We start from the raw sequence: 21319 nt of genomic DNA, 5'->3' as shown, positions 1-21319 counted from the left end.
AAAAATTGAGCATGTGAGATAATTGCTCATATAATATTTTAGAAATGTAAAAAAAAAATATATATATTTCTATAAAAAAAAAAGTACTGGGGCTCGTCCGGGATTTGAACCCGGGACCTCTCGCACCCTAAGCGAGAATCATACCCCTAGACCAACGAGCCAGGCGGAAGTGTGGCATTTGATCTTTAGTATAGTACTTTAGTCTATATCACTTTTTTTTATTGTTTCATTTTATTTTATTTAAACTTTAAACCTAAAAGAGTAAATTACCCAGTAAATAATGAGATGAAATGTTTTGAAAATAGAGATTAACTAATGGTCTTTCTTTTGTACTAATTAATTTCAAAATGAAATAATGCTAGTTCAAAAATTATTATACAAATAAATCAATTCGTCTTTTTGTAATGTCTTTTTTGTGGCGTTTAACTATCAGATCCATAATAATTCGTATAATCCTAGGAGGTTGCTGAAAAATGTCACAATTGTATCTGTAGTAATTTGATACTAAATCGTAAATTTATTGTATTAATTATTTCAGGAACATATGTTTTATTTGTCACTTGTTTTAATCAAGTAAACACAATATTTAAACACTACTGAAATGTATCTCTACATTGCAATCCCTACAGTATCAAGTAAGGAATGTTAGATTAAAAGCCACTAGTAAGTAATCAAATTTTCTTTTAGCAAACTAATAATTAGAGGTGATAAAAAGTGGATTTATTTGAGTACTCCTTTTAAAAACCAACAAGGCACCGCCTGATTTTAATCCATAGAACTTCTCAACATCAACATACCAGACTTATTTTCTGAATACCTTTTTTTTCGCTTGAAAGTTCGCGAAATAGTACTTCTGATGGACTAAGAATAAAGAATTTGGCACGATTGGAAAAATGTGTTCAAGCCAGTGGAAAGTGAAAATTAAAAATTAATGAGCAGATCAGTTTGACGTTGCTTGACCAACAGTGATAAAAACAATAATAACTCCTCGCTAAATAGAAACATAACTTGTTTTATATTTTATTAGAATCAAGTATTGAAGAGAAAAGGATTTGGTTAGGATGCGTCGTCGAGCTTTGGTCCACCAAGAGAAATGTAAGAAAGGTCGTTAGCATCATAATAATACATTGTAACTTGGTATTGGTCGTGTCGAACCGGCCTCAGCTTATAAACAATGGCTATCTTACCATTTCTATTAGCATATAAGCCGAAACAAGAGGTCTCCTCAATACTTTCCTTAAAGTTATTCTTAGTTTGTAAGGAGGGTACTGATTTATGTGAGAAATTTGGACTTAGTATGGAACTATTTTGAAAAAAAATAAATGCATTAAGCAATGTGTTTAATTAGAAATAATTAAGCAAATGAACAAAAACTTCATTGTGTCGAATCGAATTGTAAAAATGTACAATATTATGTTCGTCTTCGTTAACGGCTAAGGAATAACAGTGCAAATGGTCGTCCAGAATGTTTTCTTTTTTCTTTTAATAATTTTGCAACTGCATACAATATGCAATAATAATGAATAAATGGGAAGTATGTACATATATGTGCATAATGTATACAGATGCACACATTAGCGTGATCAAGTGAATGGTGACCAATCAGTGCTGATAGCCATTAGTCTGCAGCTGCAAACATATCAGGCAACCTAGAACGATCGTCGTTATGTACTTAAATGGTCACTGGGCCATCGGCGCCTGGGTCTGCGAAGAGGTTTAGTCGGGAGTATTCTGGATGTAACATAGTGGATATTGAAATGGGAAGCCGATTTGACCAGGAATTTTAAGCAATGGGATTGGGTTGTCTGTGACAGAGGGAATATTTAGGTCTGTGTGGATGGTTGGAGGCATAAAATGGTGCGTTTACTATGGTTATTAGGATTCGGGATTGGAGGGTTTGTATCTGGTTGAGCGAGTGAGGTACCTCATTTTTTAATTTCATTTTTATGTAGGTGATTGAACCATACAATCCTCTTTTGACATTCATGGCAAGGAGTACCTTCACTGGGTTCCTAAAGGTCAAACTATTAATCAACATTACTACCGTGAGGTGCTTGCTCAACTGTGGAAGAACAACTCATGGGTTCTCAATCAAGACAACGCGCCGGCTTTCACTGCATTGTCTGTCAAGACGTTTCTAGCCAAGTACAACATCCCAGTTTTAGGCCATCCGCCTTATTCGCCTGACCTGGCCACATGTGACTTTTATCTGTTCCCAAAAGTTAAATCTGCCTTAAAAGGAATACGATTTCAGTTCGTTGAAGCTGTGAAAGACAAAGCGGTACGCGTCATGCAGGAGCTCACAGAAAAAGACATCCAACACTGTTTCGAACCAATGGAAAATTCGCATGGAGTGTTTTAGGGATAAGGGGGATATATATTGAAGGTGATAATAACTAATTATGTATAAATTTAAAATAAAATGTTTTACAGCAATAGTCTCGTTATTTAATAGCCACACCTCGTAGGCTAGAACAGTACAGTACCAAAATTCATTTTACTACTCGTAGCACCAGTGCGACCTGGAACTTACTAAAGAGTACCTGTGCCAGGAGAGTGGTGCCACGGACTTACCCACAACCTCAAACAAGGAAATACGCAGGCTCTAAAAGTGTCCTGAGGATAACATACCAGCGGAAAAACTGAGTCCACCGAATAAGCGGCTAGTCGACATCTCCTTAAAGATATTTTATTTATTACTTCCACAAATTGGTTTTCACATTACCTTATTGAGTGAATATATTCTTGTAGAAATTAAAATACCTACGTTTATATTTCTTTTAATTCTAATTTGGGGCTATTTCTACCCACTTTCTCTTTTAAAAGTATCACCGAGGACATTCCGGGAAAATATTAAATTGGGAGGGAATAACAGAGAATCTTGTCTCAAGAATTTTAATCTTCTCCTTGAAAAATGATTCATAAGTATAATCTGTTTCCCAAAGAATTCGAAGATTTATTAATTTCCTCATCAAATCATGTAGAAGATAATAATGTAACCTTTTCTACTCTTTTTTTACATTCTTCCAACTGAAACAAATTACATTCAAGCCTTATTTATGCGTAAGACTTGCAACGTTAAAACTTCTCAGAAACACTTATTATTTATTTAATGGGAACAGCTCGTTCTCTTGCAAAACTTAAAAAACCTGATGTAAACATTTACAAGGATTGGAAGCGACTAAACATTTAATAATAATGTAACGTTGAAAGAACGTCGCAGGAACAGAAAGAAGTATGTTGTGTTTCGCTCAAATCTTAATCTTATGTTTTACTTTTGTTTTTGAATCTTGATTGGAGCGCCACGATAGCCGAGAGGTTAAAGGCGAGAAAGTAATGTTGTACTGGGTTCGATTCCCGGTCTAGGATTTGTTTGATGATTAATATGAGAGATTCATGGTACAGTATGTTTGCTGGTCACCTCCGTCCACAACACCAAATCTGGTAGATGGACGTTAAGCCCCGCCTGAAAAAAATAGGAACTATTTATTTAACCCTCCATCGGGCGCAATATGTTCGTAACACCATAGGGCGCAACTAATCTGTGAGATTAATGACCCAATAGCTGTTAATTTTATCAAAAATGTTTTGGAAACGTATGGAAAATTTCAGTTTAAGTTTTTCTTTAAAAAAAATACTCGTAAAGTGGAACAGAACATTAATGTGAATAGAAAAATCAGTCATCCCTAATTTTGAGGTGCACATTTATGAATGAATGTGTCAGATGGTTTATTAGCATTATCCCAGAGTTTTTTTACGCATTGTTCAGAAGAGCGAAAGAATGACCATGAACCATCTCCGAACGTTTCTAACGACGTTGCACCAACTACACCAGGCAAACGCCATAGAATATTATGGCTCCCTCGTCTAACACTAGAAGTAGGTTTTTTATCCGACAATTTGGTTACTTTATCTGTACATACGCACTCAAATTCATCCGCATCTTGATCTTCTAAAAATTCAAAAAAAAAAAGCTTGTTTAGTGTCCGAATCCCCCTTCTCTTTCTTCTATTCAATACTATTCAACAATAGACACTCGTTGCAAAAATAGTCAATAAGTAGAAAACTGTCTTTTAAATTATAATATGTACTTTGTAACAGTTTTTGATAAGAAAACTTGGAAAATTTCACTACCCAAAGAATAAGACCATCGGGCGCAACTGATCTGACAGATTAAGCGGACGCTAAGTAACACCACATAACTCAGAGTAAAACACCGACAGGCCGTTCGGTTAGAAGAAGGTAAAAGAGGAAGCTACTGAGGGCCAAGGCTCATTCAAAGAGATACCTGAGTTGCTATCAACAAGAAAATGCCATCTTCATCTCACAGATTAAAAGCGCCCGATGGTGGGTTAATTATAAAGTTTTAAATTTAATCCAGGAGAATTTATTTATTTTGCACCAAATTTGTGTGCTTTTAATGATTTTTTTTAATGAAAAACTGAGATTGCTCCAAATGGTTTAGATAGATACCGATTATCAAAACGAATTGCACCAATATAACCAAAGCGTTGATTTAAAGCTGTAAGCAGAATCTAACTTTACAGAGAATAACGCTAATTAAATTTAGGCACGCGTTGTTTAATTAATTTTAATTTACAGCGGAAGTCTATTTAATATGCACTGATAGGTGTTAAATTCATTAGGGTCATCTGTCCTCCAAATACCCACAGTATAAATTAGGGCCTTCCAGGGAGTTTACTGGCTTTAATTTAATAATCTTCACCATTCTATCCCTTTCTGTACACTCGCTGGGTCTCTTTCTACCTTCCGCTCCCCAGATCTTTACTTTGTCAGAGTATTCTACTATTCATATGCACTATTTAGACCATTTCTCTGCATTATGTACATCATTTTGCTAAGAAGGCTTGCTAGCTTATATTCCTTATATAATTCAACTGGATAGTACATTATAAATAAAAGGGTGACGTTTCCTACTGCATCCCGTTTTGTAAACCTGCCCTTCTCTGATGTCTTAATCAACATTTTTGGGGTACAGGTTAGAGCGGTGGAATTGGTAGGGAAATAAATCCACTCATAGCTATCAATCATGCACTGTAGAGAACCCTCGACTTGTTTGGTTAAAACCCTCTAACGTAGACGGTGGATTCATCCAAGTTAGCCAGCAATATTGAAATCAATGGACGTTACTATCGGATAGGGGATGGCTATAAGAAGGAAGTAAACAGCAAGATGGAAGATATCTACTTTCACAATTCATTCGACAGATAAATCTATTGATACAAGTGACTCATAAGCCTTGCCTGCATCATCGCTCAAACAGTACCTTTGCACTGCTTACTTTCATGTTAAATCTCCTTTAACGAGAGCAAATACGCTTTTATATTTAAAGAAAATAGGAAGGGGCCCTTAAGTGTTCACTTGTATATAGTAATAAGAAATATGCCCTGTCTAGAAGTATTTATTTTAAGGAAAAGATAAGCACATAACGCTCATGCTTAACACGAACAAATATAAGTATAAATTTTTGAATGAGAGTGGGAGATAAATTTATCTCCCTCATGTCAAAACGTTATCAGCCAATTTATTCTTCTCAAAAATATCTACTAGAATATGCAAAATAAATCTCCCTTCCAGCTACATCTTTTTACATTGAAGTACGAGGTTTGGCTATTAAATAACGAGACTGATGCTGCTACAGAAGAACTATGCATGCGCCAAATCCTAAGGACCGACAGCTGTGCAGCGTAAAGCATTCTCTTTCGATTGCAGCGCCTCACGTGTTTGTAGAGAAATCTGTCTGACCGAAACCTTCTTTTGTGTAAGAGGTGTTAGTTTCGTTTTGCCGAAAACATGATACTACACATGTAGTACAGCAACGAATTGTCGTGAAATTTCACATGAAACTTGGTGAAACCGCTACTGAAACTTATCTTTTATTAAAAGAAGTTTATGGAGATGAATGTTTATCACGTGCGCAAGTTTTTGAGTGGTTTTGAGCGTTTCCAAGATGGCCGCTTTTATATTTAAAGAAAATAGGAAGGGGCCCTAATAGAAATGGTCATCGTCGGAGATGATGACCGCCCGGGTCACCCTTCCATGTCTCAAACGGATGAAAATATCGATTATAATTAATCAACATTACTACCGTGAGGTGCTTGCTCAACTCCGTGAAAGAATAAGGAAAAAAATGACCCGATTTGAGGAAGAAAAAGTCATGGGTTCTCCACCAAGACAACGCGCCGGCTCACACTCCATTGTCTGTCAAGACGTTTCTAGCCAAGTACAACATCCCAGTTTTAGGCCGACCGCCTTATTCGCTTGACCTGGCCCCATATGTCTTTCATCTGTTCCCCAAAGTCTAATCTGCCTTAAAAGGATCACGATTTCAATCCGTTGAATTGTGAAAGAAAAAGCGGCACGCGTCATGCAGGAGCTAACAGAAAAAGAAGACTTCCAGCACTGTTTCGAACAATAGTAAATTCGCATGGAGCGTTGTAGGGATAGGGGAGAGGTGTATATTGAAGGTGATAATAACTAAATATGTTATTTAAAATTTAAATTAAATTTAAGTTAAATTTAAAATAAAATGTTTTACAGCATCAGTCTCGTTATTTAATAGCCACACCTCGTATTCGAAACAAACAAGTCTCCCGTCGCGGCTAGTCTGAGAGATGTAGCGGCCGTATTGTTGGCTCAGGTACAAGTATCCGGCTAAAGTCATCTCACAATAGCTACTTAATTCATTCATCAGTAGCATGATGAGTTTGATTTGTGCTTACAAATAAGAGCCAATTAACCAAGCCGTTATAGGCGCAAAGCAAAGTTGTGAATTCCCGATCTTGTTCTCCGAATTTATTTAATGTGAATAATTATTAAATTAACTAAAGTATTGTTAGCTAACTGCTTCCGTCCACGATACCTCATCGGTAGTCGGATGTAAAGCCCGTCTAAAATAATCGACATTTCGCTATTCTTTTTTGGCTTATTATTCTCCAACGTGGAAATAAATAAAGTGAAATTGGAGTTTTTAATTTTAAAAAGGACACATCTACTGTCTGGTTGAAACAACTGCAATCACGATTCTTATAAGTAAAAATTCATCAAGGTTTGGAAATGAGCGGTAATAAGTTATTACAGAATTACGGGAAATAAGTCAGATAGTCGACAATGCTGATGTGAGATGTATGTTAAGCATTACACATTTCATAGAAACCCACGGATAGAAAATTACCTGCGCTTAAAGTAACAGTTGGCAGTGGAAGCTTTTCTGATTCCTTCTAACCACATCCACGTTGTTATAAAATTCTCCTATTTCCTTGAAAAATAGAACATATATGTTTTTTTAATATAATAAAACTGACAGTGATGTGAGTGGTACAACTTTTTAACTGTTTCAATTCAATAACTTTACATGGTAATACCTGGTAAAAATGTAACTTTGGGAACTTGAAAACACCAGTAAAATAATAATTATTTTTAAATTTTGTAATTATTTTAAAAATTGCTTCTAAATAACGGCAGAAAATTTCTATTTTTTTTTATTGGATAAATGCTAGCTGACTGAGTCAATTATGTTTAATGATCTGATTCGACCTTTAGGCTGCTGCAGGATCTCAGACCAGAAAAATATTTTTAATTACACACTAACCGATCCATTTCAGAAAATTAGAAAAAAAAAAACGGTGGCTGCGTCATGGACACGGCCGTGTGTTGTACGTGAATACGTTTACGTAACGGGTTATATTTTTTATATAAAATATTTTTATTTATGTATTTAGGATGAAATCAAGGAAACAAATCGAAGATCGGACACAATCTACGCCTGTACAGTCCGTTGTCGTTGTAGAAGCGATTTTATCATCCACTTGCAGAATTTCAACCGCCCCAGCTGCAGATGTACTGACACCGTCGTTCGGATGCTCGGCCGCATTCATTCTTTTACGTTCCAGACACAGCTTGACTCGGTCATATGGTGTTTCTACTATTACCATTCGATTGTTCTTGAGAAGCCCTTCCCAACCGTATACGATCTCTGTATTTGGTTTTGGCTTTTCGACGCGTATAGGCCGACATTACATATTTTTGATAATATTTTTTTATTCTAACATTTTTTTATATTCACTGTCACTATTTTTCACTAATGTTTTATGTACAATCGATAGATTGTGACGACAGCTGTCGATTAAAACTTAAACGAACATCTTAGCTTCTCCGAGTCAAAAGTTATGCTAATTGCAAATCTCGATACGCTGCAAAATGATCTAAAAATGGCGGCGCTTCCCCCTCCACCGCACGCGATGCGACACAGTCCTCGCTTTTCGCAATTTATTCTTTGATCCTTTAGCGATACAGTGGTCTAATTTAATTTTGGATGTAGACGATAGATTCGAAACTATAATGCCAAACTGTATCCCCCGATTTTGTTATCATTAGGCTTTTTTGGATTGCCTCCGTATGATAGCAAATTTAAAGACGTATTCACGTCAAAATATTTATTTCCGGGTTGCAATTGTAAAGGAAAGGTACAAACTGCAAGCAGTGATCTCTATACTCGTATTACTGTTACATTATATGATCACTTTAAATTAAAGACAAATAATGGCCTACTGAATTTGAAGTGATATAACCATGATTAATGTAATTATGTTCATAACATCGATGTGATTATAATGATGAGTGAAATTGTATTATCAATGAAGAGTAAGTAAAAGCTGAAGCGAAGAACCGCTTTATAATTGATAGATAAAAAATAAACGACTTCAAATTAGAAGTCAAGTGTGTTCATATTAAAGATTTGATTAATTACCATTTTATTATCAGAATCTAGATAGGTTTTGACGTTACATAGACTCTACATTTAGATATTGTCGGTAGATTAATATGAAAGGTATTTGTGTTAGCCATGTGGTAAATATTGTCTGCACTTGTGTGTACATCTGTGAAGAGGTTTTGCATTTAAATAACTTAATTGATATAATTAATAGATAATATTAAACATTTATTTAAATAAAAGTGAACGTTTAATTTCAAAGAGATAAAAATGTTTAACTTGGCGAAAATTTTAATGGCTTCAATGGCGCAGTGTAATGGCTATAAATAAATAACTTTATTGTTTGTTTTTTTTCCACTCCGCAATGTAGACTGCCTTCTTGATATTAAATAAATAAAGTGGTGACATTATCTGTTAACTGGAACGGCAATAAACATTCTTAATATTGATAGGTTAATGAGGTTAACTAGCTTAATTTAAAAGGCTCCATTCTTCAAATTAATGCGTTAGCCTATGATTTTTGCTATACTGTCTATAATTCATTCAATTTTAATAAAATGATATTATTATTTACATTACAGTTAATTGGAGTAATTTCCATCATTTGACACCAGCATTTTTTCCCACCGAAATCTTGAAAAGTTACGTTCTCGAGGAATTATGTTTACGTAGGATATTTAACAGTCCAACAGCATCAGGAAAGTAAGTAAGTATATAACTAGAATTTCAAATAGCGAGGAGCTGTCGAACCACGGGATTCTGGATCTACTTTGAAGAGCAAGGTACTGAAAGGCTATCCCAACCAGTCAATAGAAGAAAAATTGTTTCTGTAGAAGTTGTGGGGGCTACTTCTTTTGCCAAAATATAACCTTCATTATCGGTATCTGGTCGAACAATCCTACTTAGCTGCTACTGGGCGTTTGATCAAATGAGTTTTGACCATCTTGGAGCGATTCAAAGTCTCTATGTTGATCCTTACAAGGTTTAATGAAACTGTTCCATAACTAATATGTGCCATATATATCGTACAATATAGAATCCATCTTTCAGCATTTTTGCCTGGATTTTGTGTCCATTTGGTGTGCGAATTTATATTAGGTGAACCTATATATACAATGTTCAGATCAATTAAATTTAATTTAAATAATTAACTATGATTCAGTATACATTCAAATTTTTAAAGGCAGTTTGAGAATTAGCGACGAATAATTGTACAATATTTGCAATGGTTACAATTTCCTAACATCATCAATTTACTGTGAGTTTAAATTGGTCATTTATGACTTAGGTACTACATATACAGGGTGTTCATTTTAAGACGGCTCAAATGCATTTCATGCTTAAACGGTTGATCTGAGCGAAATATGGTAGAGGAAAAATTTGTTGCCCGTCACTCTAGTTTCAGAATATGTGACTTGATTTTAGATTCCTGCAGGCATACGCGGCTGACGCGCGACCAAAAGTGAGAGTTTGCGGTTGACCCCCCCTTTTCATATACACAGTTTTAAAGAGTATAAAAAGTTATGAAAAAAACCGGAAACCGCAATTCGATATCTTTAAAATTAAAGGTGCTAGGCCATTTCAAAATCCAGTATTTTTAATCATATTTCAATTTTTTTAACTTGTTATAATAGAGAAAGAAGAGCATGCGATAGATCATTTTTATGTATTTTTTCATCCCCTTTCTATTAAAAATATTGCCAAGGCAGTAAAGCTAGTATTTTTCTTAATATCGGGAAATAAGTCATAACTCGCAAGCCAGGTTAGCCAGGAGGTTATCAACTGCTCTCTGAATCTGAGGAGACACCTTTGAAAGCACAGTACACGCGTATGCGGGCAGGAATCTAAAATCAAGTCACATATTCTGAAACTAGAGGTGACAGGCAACAAATTTTTCCTCTACCATTTTTCGCTCAGAACAACCGTTTAAGCATGAAATGCATTTGAGCCGTATTAAAATGAACACCCTGTATATGTAATTAAGCTTAAGCTCAATTAGTTTAAATTCTTTTTGATATATTTATGACTTACTAGTTGTAGTCATGAAGCCACGTTAGGTATCAGCATATTACTACTGACCGTACAGATTTTTTATCGCCACACAGAGTCCTGAATTCTGGATTATAAATACTGGATTATATACTTATTCAATTTAATGACGATTAATCTGAGGTTTGCCTGGATTGTAGAGTACAAGATCTGGATTAATTTGTTGATTGGACGATTTTAGAAAAAGAAGTTATTTGAGTGCAAGCTTCGGATTGCCCTTAAAAAAAAAAAAAATATTTGTGGCGGATCTGGTACTTCAGTAACTATCCAATTGTTTAATAATTTCTTTTATCCCATTTGAACACTTTGAAAACTATATCCGGAACTCTGTAAGGAGCAAATGTTAAAAAAGTTTTATTATTAACGCCGTACATGGACTGATATTTTTACCAGTAAATCATAACGGATTTGGAAAAAGAGTATAAATCTTTAATAGGAAATAATTTTACCTAGTATCTATGTCAGTCATTTATTGGACGTGCGTGTCGATCGAGATGTAATCGATAACGGTTTATACCCAGCCAGTAATGATTACCAAAGAATGATCTGATACGTGTCATTGCCCTGTTCGTTTCTAACTGAATGATGTCTTCAGTTCATCTAATCGCCTACGTAATTTCCATATCACTTAATAACGAATAAAACAACTACAGATGTCCTTTTAAAATAAGATTTTTTTGATTGAAAGATGAATACTAAGTTAAATTGTGGTTATATAATATACTCGTATATAATGATTCGTACAAGGTGATTGATCTCAAATTTTAGAATTCAACTGAATGAAAATAGTTCAAATCATTGTTATAATTTTTTTGCTTCAAGTTTAATCACAGCTACAAATTTTTATTTCTCTTGTTGACGTAAGAAAGTACAGTGGAGTTCTCGGTTATCCGTCATGACCGGGACCGGTCACGTGACGGATAGTCGAATAGACGGATAATGGAAAAAAACAGGAAAATTTCCAGATTCTTTTGTTTAACGTGTATAAAACTTTGTATTAACTGGTATACATATTTTATACGTTTATACGCTAAGCCTTAAAGGTCAGGTATCTTTCATTATTCAATTCATTCTATTGTGTATTAAAATTAATGAATACAATGTCTGCGACATCTAATCGGTTTTGTGGGCGGTTTTGTTTGTGGTTGATCTTTTTAGGAAAAAACTCACAAACTGTCGAATGATGGACACGAGTATGTACCTAAAAGATAAAGGAAAAAATCTCAAAAGACTGAGAACAGTGACGGTTAATTGGAATAGACGGATAAAAGGGTGACGGATAACCGAGACTCCACTGTATTGCTATCGTGCATATTTACGATTTCAATTTTTCCTTTTTGGGGCCTCCTGATCATGAAAACGTTCTCCAAATCTCTCTCTCTGGGTGGAGATCGGGTACCTCAAATTGCCGGAAGTCCCAATGTGTTACTTGTGCCCGTTCCAACAGAGGATGCCACAATGTCTTTGGCCCGAATCAGTCAACAGATTATAAAACTTTACTGAGTCGATTTCTTAATAGTTTGAGACTTCCTGCGAGTTTCTTTAAACATAGCGTACTAATAGTGCGCACATGTAGAACTATGAATTTTATTTGATAAAATTCGCCAGGAAATTCGATTAAGGGCGTATCTGGAAGAAGGAACGGTAAGGCTTTCTCCTGAAATTCACGGACGAAACGACTTCTGGCGATTTGAACTGCCAATTTCAGTCATATTTTGTATTTTTTCCTCACAACCAAACACATAAAACCGAAAATAATCAGTCCATAAGCAGTGAAGACAGAATACCCACCGGCCTTTTTTTTTTTTTTAGGGGGGTGAAATGCTACTTACGCACACTGTGCCGGACTCCCTCGCGGCCTACCGGCTAAAACACCCCCCTACTGCCAGGCCTAGCCTGGATTCGCTGTGATGTCAGCATTACATCAGGCTAGGCCTCAATCCTGCCCCTACCCAGGGGACCCTGCTTATACGTATTCCATGTCCCTTTTTTTAGAGACGAGTACTTCTCTTGCAAAACCAGCCACTAGCAACCAGTTAGTCCTGCAAGAGAGCATCGCCTCGACCAACATCTCAGGAGTCAACCGCCCGATTATCATTTCCAAATCCCTTCTGAGGCGACCCCACCTTTCGCACACAAAAAAGGTATGGTAGGCGTCATCTCTCACTCCTGTACAGTATAAACAATCGTCTTGGGCCTCCTTCCCCATCCTCTTGAGGTATGCTCTAAAAAAGCCATGCCCACTCAAGAGTTGGGTAAGGTAGAAATCCACTTCTCCGAAAGACCGCCTTATCCAGATGCTTATATCTCTTATAAGTCTGGCGGTCCATCGGCCACGCGGCTCCTCGTCCCAAGTAGCCTGCCATTCCAGGACAGTGCGGGAACGCTCCTCCCTGGAAACGGCTTCCCTGTTGATTTCCGTTCTTCTCTTATAGAGCCTCTTACGCTCTCCAGCTAAAAGAGCAATAGGGATGACCCCAGCAATTACCATAATAGCAGGCTCGGATACGGTGCGATATGCCGAGGCAACCCACCGGCCCTTTAATGATGTAAAATATTACATTGTCAATTAGCCCTGAAGATGACCTAGTCCCTAGGTCAAAAGCTCGGCATGATAAAAATACAATATATGACTGAAATTGGCCTTTATTTTTTCATCCTATTGAAACAATGAATCAGTCACCGAAAACAATGAACAGAAAATCGCTATTTATTGCACTAAATACCCCTCATTTTCTATCAAATTCACAAAGAATTCTACACACCTGAAAGGCCACAAAAACACCTCCAAACTCAACCTTTCTTCTTCATCCTTATTACTCCCTTCTCTCGGCTCCCTCCCTTGGAGGTTTGACCAAGATCTACAATTAATTACTAAGCATCATCAACTTCTTCAGCACTACCTCAAAACATGCACTTCCGGGAGAACTCATTTTCAAAAATTTAACAATTGCCGCAGGAGTTTGGAAAAGTTAAAAAAAATAAAATAAAATAAAAAATGCCCCATGGCGAGGATTAAGGTTTTCCATTAGGTCCCTGGCGGCCTAGTATAATTGCAGGAATAGTCATACTTCCTCTAGATCAGTGATGGCGAACCTAAGACCAGCGGGTCAGACACTGACCTGCGCAAGCTTTTTCACTGACCCACAATTGCTAGGCAACCATTTGTTTGTTTACGCGGGTTGATTTAGATTTTCTAATTGTGTGGATAATTTATATTCTATCTGTATTTTTTTTCCAATCACGCATTGACACAAAAGCAATTTAAATGCCTTTAGTTTTATCATTACAGTTCTAAAACGCAAATGACGACAAATGCTTTTGTACTATTTGAAATAAAGCAAAAGAGTTTACAAAATATCAAATAAAATGTATAATTTTACTCATATTTTGTTTGTTAAAAAAATCGACAACCCAAAGCAAATAACCATATTTAGATTTTTCTCCAAATAAAACACACTTTTGTAAGGTTTTGTTCAGTTATGTTCGTAAAAAGAGACTTCCATAGCACTTGTTTCGTCCTCTTTTACCCGTTAAGCCAACTGAATTTTAAAGATGTTTAGTTTTGAAAATATTCATTTAAAAAATTTTAAACTTAACTCTTGTGCAAATGGGCATTACTGACCCAAGAGCTAGTACTAAAAAAAAAATGAACAAAATTTGACCCACGTCTCAAAAAGGTTCGCCATCCCTGCTCTAGATCAACTGAAATAATAAAATATAAGCAGGACATAGAATATTTTTAACTCCCCCTTTGCGAACTGTTCATTTTTATTTATTTATTTATTTATTTATGTATTTATTTATTTATTTACTCTTTGTTTTTAAATATTTTCTGACGCTGAAAACAATAAATCGTTTACACTTACGGGTCAAACAGGTGAGATTTTCTTGTTTATTACAATGGATTTTTCTTTTCTATGATAATCCAGTTTGGTACGTAGCCCTCAGGAAAACAATCCGTAAGAAAGGTCTGTCTTTAAACCATCTGCGTTTCTCTCAAATAATTTAGAACACTTCCATTTAAGGATGGCTAGTTACTTTGCAAACCGCAAGAGGTTGTACAGCGCAGATAAGTATGAAGTGTGGTAAATGTGATTGCTGAAAACCTTTATGAAACATATTGTTGGTTTGATCTGACTGTAACCTGGTTTAGTTAGTGTTAAATTAAGAAAGTTATATTCCAAGGTTATTGTGTTAACCATGTAAATGACAAATGTGAACATCTATCAACAAATAAAAGACAATTTTTGATTAAAAGTAGCGAAATATAAATTTTGAAAATACCTTCCCACTTAAAACATTGTCAGATAGTGACAAGAGAGGCGTATAATAATAGATAATAGTAAAGAAAAAAGTAAACAAGTTAATGCTTACTCTTTTTAGGCAGGCTTTACATCCAGCTACTAAATCAGGTGTCGTGGACGAAGGTGATTAACAAACGTACTTCATTATTAAATTGCGTGGCCTAGACGGGGAATCGAATCCTCACCTCAATAGGTAATAGTGTAAGAAATAGTAACAATACAAATAATTGTAAAGGCGGTGACAATAACCTTAGATGTCGACGCGTCTTCAGTTCAAAGAAAATAAAAAAAATAAATAAACCAATCTAATAGTACATAAAGGAGAATAGAAATACACTTTCGTTACTTTGAAGTGTAAGGAAGACTGCACGAATCAGAGAGAATAAAATTCAATTAAAAGAAACAAATGTTCCTGGGCAAAAATTGAGGTGAATTGCAATTGGAGATGACTTACTGATTCGATAATCGCACAGGTTTTCAGAACGGCTGAACGTAATCGAATCCTTGCTCTCTAGCCGATCAAATGGTAGTTAGTTGAAAAAACAGATCCTAAAAATTAATTCCACAGCAAAAAGAAAGATAGTGATTTCTATCAGTGTCCGTCTAAAAATGGAACCAATAAGTTACACAAAACTTTAAGCTAAAGCAGCGCGGTGTAGTAGATGTCCGTAAATCTACCTCAAGGTCTATGTACTGTGCAGAAGAAACCTTTGTCCATTGAAATTTAAGATTTGCAGATAGGAAGAATCCTGAGACTGACCATGACTTAGACATTGTGCATTTACTTTAATTTAACACTACAATATTAACAATACGAATATTGTTTCTCAAATCATCTGATTTTATGGAAATATTCATGATTCTGGCAAGGAAACCAGAATATTCGACAATTTAGAAATGTTAATGTAGCGCAGAATGTGAAGCATTAACATTAGCTAGGTCTAAGTTAAGCATTGCCGCAGGCGGACAAAATAAGAGCTCTTGTTCGGATCTGATCAAGTGCAAGGAAGCCGTCCAAGTTCGCTTACTAACCTGGACACCAAATAGTGCTCAGTATTAGTATAAGATTGATTCCAATTTACGAGATAAGTCGAATTATTTAAATTTAAAAAGTTTTCCTTTGAAATTCCAAACAATCTCCACAAATGAAATTAACAACGAGCACATTCTTTATAGACAAAAGGTTTAAGACTGAAGTACATGTTTTTCTACTTACTGGTAGAAGAAGAGTTTCAGGGCAGTGTAAACAGACTGACGTTTGAAGGGGCATTATGAGCGAATGGAAAGAAAAATACCATATTGTTTATTTTAGTGTGCTCGCAACTCTAGACATACTCCCTACATCTCATGCTTGTATGCACACAAACTGTTTTAGTTGGCTTTTATCTCTTCTCCTTATTTTATTTCCAAACATTGCCGTATATTTTACAGCGCTACTACAAAAGTTACATTGTATTTATTTTCTAAGTCCTACCGAAGACGAATTAAACATATATGTATTTTTTAATTAGAATGCTGAAAATCCACAATTTATTGCATAGGAGAAACTTAAAAATTAGAGATCAAGTAAAAATTCGCAACTAACTCTTAGAATTACGAGTATCTTCATTCAATCCATAAGTTGTTTGTGATTGGTTGGTACGCAACTATATTGTTTAAATAATTATGGTTGTAAAATATAATAATTCTTTTAGCAGCACGATATAAATTACTGGTTATATATTTGTATAATAATGCCGACACATATCTGCTCAAAACTAACTTATTTCCATCGCTTTTCTAGGGTACAAGTACTCCTGACAAAGTAAGTCTGTACATCACATCTCCAACGAGCCACATGTCATTTGGAGTTAACGAGTTACAGAGTACTGTTACTGTCATTACTAGGAGTAGAGTTTGAACTCACTGTTGAATCCAATATTATTTCAAAAAATCGCAGATTTCAAATATTTTAAAGTAACTGAAACATATTAAAACTAGATTGAAGTATACATTGTATCTTACTGTTCACTATTTTTTTAACTATGTAATTTACTGCTTTTATAAAGAACAGAGCATTAAATTTATTTCCGATGTCCCCCTAAGGCCGTTATTATTGTGCTGTAACTGTAACGGATCTTACATTAATATCAATTAGAATGGTACGCCAGTATGCGTGATGAAGACATTAAGCCTTCATCCTACATGAACGTGATTTGGTTAAATTAAATTGATTTCCTAATTAATTACGAACCAAAATACGTAATGTGAAAAGGCCATTATCCAAACATGGCCACAAATATATTTATATATCATAGACAATTTGATTATTAACCAGCTGAACTGATTTTGGTGTAATAGTTGGTGGAACAAACTTGTTCTAAACCATTGGTCAAGTGACTTAATTATTCTCATTTTTAATCCGCTCAACCCTTAAAATAATTAAAATGGCTTGAAAATTCTCAAAATCTTTTCAAGCACACCAACAGAGATCAATATTTAGATGGAAACACCGTAACATCTTGTTACGGAAACAAGAAATTGCTAAAGAAATTAGCTTTCCTTGTTATTCCCATTATTTTGCTTCAGTAGGCAATCGATATTCTCCGCAGCTGATATTCTGAGTTATCGATTGGTAAATTTAGCTAGGCATCATTTTCTCACCACTTCAATCGAAATACTGAGATCATTTCAATATTGAGATCAATGCAAGTTTCATTTGCAAGAATCCAAATGTTTCAACAGAGAATCGTATCAGACTACGATTTATTATTAAATCAATTCCTGTACAGTCAGTGACTGAACTCGAACTTGGAAGCTCCAACCAGGGTCCATTATTCCCAGTTACCACTTAGCAAATCCCATTTCCCAGTTATATTTCAACTAAAAAATAATAGTTTGGTATGGAACAATGACACGCTCTTGAAAATCTTAAACCACCAAAGTTTTATTGAAATTACTTTGTGCGAATCTGTAACAACCACAATATGGCACTTCTGCTGAACCCGATTCTCTTTAAATTTGAATTTTTTTTTTATTAATTAGAACTGTCCGATTAGACAATTGCGTTAGGGTCGATCGTCATAAAACTGCCCCAAAAATAATACACAAGGAAGTTGTTTGCAACGGATTCCCCCGCAAAAATTCCAAGTTCGAATCCGACTGCTTGCCCTTAGATTCCCTTTCCGTAGAAGTCTTTTCAGTTCACTGTCCGGTGAAGTATCGTCTGCAACGAGAGTACATTGATAAAAGCTCCGGCGCCAGTAATCTCAGATGCTGACGTATTTTAAATTTAAAAAAATATATATATTGTAGAGATAATGAGAAAGCTCATTACAAATGATCTTCGAAGTAAAGCTTAAGTCAGCTCTCCCCAGGACGGTCGTAGCTAGCCTGTTCCTGGAACAATGTATCAAATAAAAGTTAAGAACTGCATGAGTGCAATGAGCATACTAAGCATTAAAAAAGATGGAGAATGGGGCCTTTTTCGAATTCCCTAATTTGACCCAGTTCGGTCCCATGGTATCTGGTTTTAAAATATCAAATTTGAACATTCTGTAATATCGCAGATCATACAGATCTAAAATTTCACATTTTTACAATAGATCTAGTAGGATTTATCATGTAACACTTCTTTGAAGCCAATCAAATTTAGGAATATTATTAATATATGTTAATGCTGTAGTCGATATGTAACTAATTTTTACTTAATATACTGAACTTAAATTGTAAAAGACAATATAAAGATGGCACCAAGAACCACTTAGTAGAGTATTTAAAAAATATTAATAATGTAATAATAATAATAACTTTCATAAATACCGTGGATAAATTCCGTTCGTTGGAGGGTGCAAAGTCATGTTGGTATTGTTCTTGGGCTGTTGCTGCACTGCAGTAATTATAACGGAACTTCATGAATGTATTCTCAAAGAGGGAAATATAATTTGATGATAAGTATGTGATTAACGAGACTTGCCAGAGGAATATGTCCAATCATGCCCCTTATTGTCGCTCTCGCTCTTGCCAGTAATTAAGGAAGTGGAATAAAACTGAATGAAAGCTCTTTTCAGCCGCCATTCCCAGAGTCCGTAGTTAGTGTTTTACTTCGTATATTCAGGAATATTTTTAATTATCAACAAGAAGGAATTTTCAATTTCAAAATGGTTAGGAGAATATATCATTTTAATTGAAATTTCGTACTTATTGGAGAATAATAACTTTAATTATTGTACAATGTCCCGAAACGTCATTAGAAGACTTTTATGGTAATATAGAATATCCTCAAAAAGGGTATTCGAAAACTGCTTGTGGATTTCGAGGTAATGGTGTAGAAAATTCATTCCCTATTATAAAATTAACAAAAATTTAGATTTGTTTTCTTTTCTATATTTACATGGTCATATTGTAATACTTTATCGGGAAGCGCTGGGTCGGTGCAATAAAAATGAAGCTGCACTTGGATGCTTAAATACCAAAAGTTTGAGAAACAATGCCATAACCCAATGAAATAGAAACTCAAACCTTTTGTTATTATTCAAATATCATGGTATAAATTTAAATGGAACATCGGTCCCTAAGATGAAGTCACTTACCAAGCGAACAGCTACAAACCTAAGCGATAGCGACTAAACAAAAATGAGAAAGTGAAAAATCCGAAGGAAAGACGCGATGGAATTGAGAAACCGAGAAACCCAGTTTGGTAACAGATGTCTTCAACTCTAAACGACAGATGCCTCATCTAAACCTTTCATATTATTTGACTGTGAACCGCAATACCACGCAATGCTTTGTTTTCACTAGCTTTAAGGCAACGACCTAATATTTTAACATATGGTTCAATAATTCTCTCATTTCATTTCCGTTTTCATAAAAAAGGAAATATATTTCAATATTTTCATCTTTCTTTAAAATAATGCACATGCGAGCTTTTTTATAAAAAATAAAAAAATCTAAAAAAGGATATTCTACCAACTCGTTGTATCACCACTTAACACCACAATTATACCCTTTGAACATCAAATGGAACAAACAAACGGCCATAATTTCTTTGAAAGAGATATTTTTTGTGGGTTATATTAAAAAAATGCTGTGTGTTACTTCCTCTGTCTGCATAGGTCTGATGGCTTTCTTTGATTGTTAAACACAAACATAACAAACAACTCTCTTCAGAGAGAAATGGACGAATATCTCTTTCTAGGATTTTGGCTACCTTTTGCAATGGGTTTCCTAGCCTGAAAGTCCAAATTTAAGATTCTACAGGTGGGTTAATGACCGCTACTATTTGGGTTTTGTCGTGTGCTAAGAAAGATGTCCAGCTCATCACATATACTCTTCTTATATTTACATTTGCTCTCATTCCATTTCATTCAATAATTACATTGCTCCCTTTGTAACGTCCTAGAGAGGCTGTTGACATCGTAGAGCTTGATATCAAAATTTAGTTGGCTTGACCTTCTCACTAATAAATAATGGAAAGGACTGAATTGAATTAAGTTAGCTACACTTCACATTATAATGATTTAGGAAGCTTTCAATAATAATTATTCACAAAATCGCATCTAAAATATCGTATCGCATAATTTCCAAGATGTTTTAAGTTAGTAGTACCTAATTAGGTCGTGAATAGGGTTTGGAACACTTAATTCTCGATAAGTCCTTCTAACAAATAAACATTTACCACGATGTTACACGCGAGCGAACATAGGACTTCCTACAAACAAGTCCAGCGTATCTGCCTAAGAATCATTATAATACGCCAATTTTCGTAATTGAATCTCCCGTAATTGAGACTGCTAGGCAGCAATAGTCGATCAACTTCTTCATTTGGGGTATACTCATATTGAACTAAACGAATTTCGTAAAGCCTTAAAGTACCACATTAATAAACTCACCTTAAGGGGTTATAGGCAGTCAGAGGCGCCAAAAAAGTCATTTTTTCAAATTTTTTTGGGGGAAAAACGTGTTTACTTTTTGATTCGGGAACTTTTGCGTCATATCAGTCCATGTTTGAAGAACTTATTGTAATTTTTTCGTTACAAATTAATAATTGTACTTATGGCGAATAGGGAAGGGATTAGCTATGCGGTTAGCGTACTAGACTCCCACGCGGAGGTCCCGTGTTCGAATCCAGCTGCTGACCCTTAGATTTTCTCTTCCTAGGAGCTTCTTACAGCTCACTGTCCGGTGATGGACAGTGTTGTCTGTAACGAGAGAACACTGTCCGGAGGCCGGCAGTGCACTGAAAAAAGCT

At 35.3% G+C, this 21319-nt stretch overlaps 1 long non-coding RNA gene and 1 other non-coding gene across 2 annotated transcripts in view; both read right to left on the bottom strand.

Moving 5' to 3' along the window:
• LOC141451462 (uncharacterized) overlaps positions 1-16437 on the bottom strand; it is a 36215-nt gene extending 19778 nt beyond the window's left edge. Inside the window, exon 1 of the long non-coding RNA XR_012456829.1 lies at positions 16307-16437. This is a non-coding gene — a long non-coding RNA (uncharacterized lncRNA). The remainder of the gene's footprint in view (positions 1-16306) is intronic.
• Positions 90-161, bottom strand: TRNAP-AGG (transfer RNA proline (anticodon AGG)). Its single transcript has one exon. It is a non-coding gene; the product is annotated as a tRNA-Pro (tRNA).
• Positions 16438-21319: the final 4882 nt, after the last annotated feature.

This window comes from Rhodnius prolixus, unplaced genomic scaffold, assembly GCF_049639745.1.
Source record: "Rhodnius prolixus isolate KJV_2025 unplaced genomic scaffold, Rpr scaffold_1, whole genome shotgun sequence".
Lineage (NCBI taxonomy): Eukaryota > Metazoa > Arthropoda > Insecta > Hemiptera > Reduviidae > Rhodnius > Rhodnius prolixus.
The sequence above is the reverse complement of the archived record's forward strand: the minus strand, read 5'-3'. Positions and strand labels throughout refer to the sequence as shown.